Source organism: Cupressus sempervirens, chromosome 2 (genome assembly GCF_028749045.1).
Source record: "Cupressus sempervirens isolate cs-2001-9-10 chromosome 2, ASM2874904v1, whole genome shotgun sequence".
Classification (NCBI taxonomy): domain Eukaryota; kingdom Viridiplantae; phylum Streptophyta; class Pinopsida; order Cupressales; family Cupressaceae; genus Cupressus; species Cupressus sempervirens.
In genome coordinates, this window is record NC_143119.1 from 743,950,408 (window position 1) to 743,953,819 (window position 3,412).

General features: G+C 37.1%; 1 pseudogene; it reads left to right on the top strand.

The window, feature by feature from the left end:
- The first annotated feature begins 317 nt into the window (after positions 1-317).
- Positions 318-750, top strand: LOC149575525 (uncharacterized; annotated as a pseudogene).
- The last annotated feature ends 2,662 nt before the right edge of the window (positions 751-3,412 follow it).

The window sequence follows — 3,412 nt, forward strand, 5'->3', positions numbered from 1 at the left end:
TGGTTTTATGAATTCTGAAAATAACATTTTATTAGCAGCAGTTCATTTCCACTTTGCATATTATTGTAGTTTCTTTCTTGTTTATGTTGTATGATACCAATTCCATGCACGAAACACAAAAAAGAAATAAACGTTTGATTTTCGGAGTTATAAGGGGTTTTTGAATGCAAACTGTTTGACATAATTGCTTTCAGCAATTTGGTTTAGTTTTTTGGGACATCCAGGGGTGCCCATTACAACATCATCCTATGAAATTATTTCTCTCATCAACCATAAAAACAATGCTCAAATAGAACTCTTGTCTACTGATCTACATAATGGAGGAACAATGCATATTAAGAGTTCCTCCTTCTGTAGTTGAGAGAATAAACAAAGTATTGGATGAAAATCCATCTTCTCCACATGACAACTTCACCGATCTCATCTATTTTGACAATGGAAGAAATAACAAGTTTGTATTTAGGTCAAGAGTACAAAGATAGCCTTGCTCCTCCCATGCGGGATACTTGCCACTGTAGCTTTCACCAAAAAATTGACATAAACCCTTGTGTGGTTTATGGAGTTGAAGAGGATCTCATGCACATTATGGCCGACAACATTGCGAAGAATGTGGAGGAGGAAGAAGAAGAGGAGGAAGAAATGAGGACCACTCTTTTAGCTCAGAAAGAAACAAAAAATTGTGAATTTGTAGATGCACAAATGAATGATGCATCTGAGAGCTTCGAAAGTGATGATGACTCACACTTCTAGGGTTTCATCACCAGATGATGAACTAGTTTTGGTGTGTAATTATATAATTTAAAGGAAGACCTTTATTTAGGGATTTTGCATTAGTGTAAATGTTTTCCACATGATACAAATATCAATGTTGTTGATCCCTATAGTTTGTTGTTTACTAGTGTCAAACACTTCATGATTTATTTGGTAGAGTTGGTCAGTCATCAATGTGACCAAGCCATTATACTAAGGCTGAGAAATGTATTTAGACTTATTCATATTTAAGGTTGATAAATTGTTATTTGCGAGCAAGTCTATGGTCGTCGAGTACTCCTATGTATGTTGAGTAAGTGCTATAGGTCACCTCCCTAATTTTTTATTTTTGATGTGACTAGTGGTTAGTTAGGGGTGTGAGTGTGTTTAATAAGTTCCAAGTGTCCTTGGAATGCAACTTATCCAATTGTAAGAGCTAAGATGCTCACTAGGTCCTAGGTTGCTAAAAGTTGCTCATTGAGCCAAAAGTTTCTTAATAGATCAAATATGAGTAGGGATGGGTAATTAAGGTATTTGATTACCTAAATAGGTTATAGGTATTCTATTAGGGTCCTAGAATGGTCCTAGATGGACCCTTTTGTCCAAAAAGCCCTAAGGAGCAAAAATTGCTCAAAAGTTGCTTGAGCAACATTATCAATTTTTGCAAGATTTTGCAAAATGGTAGTTGTGGAAGTTGTAACTACCCATGCTTGGGTATATGAGCATGGATAATCATATTTTGAAGGTTGGAATGTTTACCATTAATTTTATGCACGTGTGGAGTTTCTGTATGGACAGTTTGAAGGGTTTTCTATTGTTTTAAGGTGTAGTATGACTATGTGCGGATTGGTACAAGAGATCAAGTTCATGATTATTGTAGTTTAATCTTTCCTAGTTCTTTTCCATATTCAATTTTGTGTTGAAGTTATTCAGTTCTCAAGTTACAACATTTTCTTGTTGACTAGCTTGAACATTGCCATCACATGGTTGTTTGTACAAAAATGACTCTAACCTAATCTCCCACAGTGGAAAATGCATGAAACCAAGTGGGGAGATAGATTAGACCTTGTAAATAGCATTTTGTTTTTGTTTTTTTTCTCAATTTTGTGAATGATTTGAAAGGCAAAAAGTGATGCCCTAGGCTAACTACTAGGAGTATGTGAGCCTAAATAGTTTCACAAAAAATGTTGCAGAGCACACCCATGATCATGTTGGGTCTAACTAATGTAGTTGCTAGAAGCCCTAGGATGTCAGATTGGATGTGCAAGGGGAATGGAGACTTGACATGAAGTTTGAAGAGCTTGAGAGATTTTAGATTTATGACTAGACTGGAGGCCTAAAATGAAGGCGAGAAACTAGGGCTTAGTACTAAATGGGGTTGTGGGTGTCTTAGAGCATTGAAAGTTTGGAACCTTGGTGTGTTAGGAGATAGCTACTAGATTCCTAAATTTATTTTAGGGGTTTTTTGGGAGAATTTGGAGAATGGGAGAAAAATAGGCTTACTAGACCTAGAAGACAATAGGCCTAATTAGTCTTATGTGAAGAAGTTGAGTTTCTTTAGGTTTTATTGGGACTAGAAGTGTTGAACAAGGTCAGGAAGGTTATGGAGGGTATCTATATTATTAGTAGACTCTGGGGTAGTGGTTATATAAGATCCTAAGTGAGGGTTAGGGTTCTAGGGGAAAGAAGGAATAGTAAGACTAGTGCCTTAGAAGGGAGTTTGAGTTCACACTAGACCAACTACACCTAGGTGGCAAGTTGGTGGAGAAGCCTTAGTGGCTTGGATTGGTGAGAAGGAAAAAGAATAAGAATCATTGGATGATTCAATATTAGATCCTTATCTAAAAGTTTTTGGATAGGACCCTAATCTCTTTGCATCATAGTGGTATTAGAGCCAACTTTTGGTTTGGTTTATGTCTGACGAGGAAGGAAGCCAAGAAGCTGATAGTATGCCACCAAAGAATATGAGAAAGGGTGCCATAGTGGATTTGGTCAAGGACCTATTAACCAAAGACAATCAGGTAGACACTGAGAGTAAGAAGAAGATCACAGAATGGGGAGATGAGAGTGATGAGGAAGATGGAAGCCTCACAAGGGAGACATATGAAAGCAAGGATCTTGAGGTGGAATATGATAAGAAGGTGTTTTTGGATGCTTTCAAGTCTCTTAACAAAGACAACATGGAGCATATTCCTTACTACAGTGGTAGTTTGAATGGGGAGGAATTACTAGATTGGTTGGAAGCCATTAACTAATTTGATTACAAAGAGGTACAAGAGGAGAAGAGAGTTTTCTATGCTAAAGATAGGCTCAAGGGATCAACACTAGATGGTGGAACATGATGCAAGATGATAGGGTAGTAGCAGTGAAGAAGAAGATAGTGTCATGGAAGAGAATGAAAATCAAAATGAAGGTACAATTCTTACCCACTGATTATGAAATCTAGTTGTATCAAAGGGTGTAGAATCTAAGACAAGGAGACCTAATAGTAAGTGCCTATACTGAAGAGTTTAATAGGTTCAACCTTAGAGTTGGAAGACAAGAAGAAGAGATGGAAAGGGTAGCAAGGTACCTTAATGGCCTAAGACAAGGGATCCAAGATGAGATCATCATGATGGCCCCTAATAGTATGCATAAATACTTTCAAATGGCATTGAGAGTA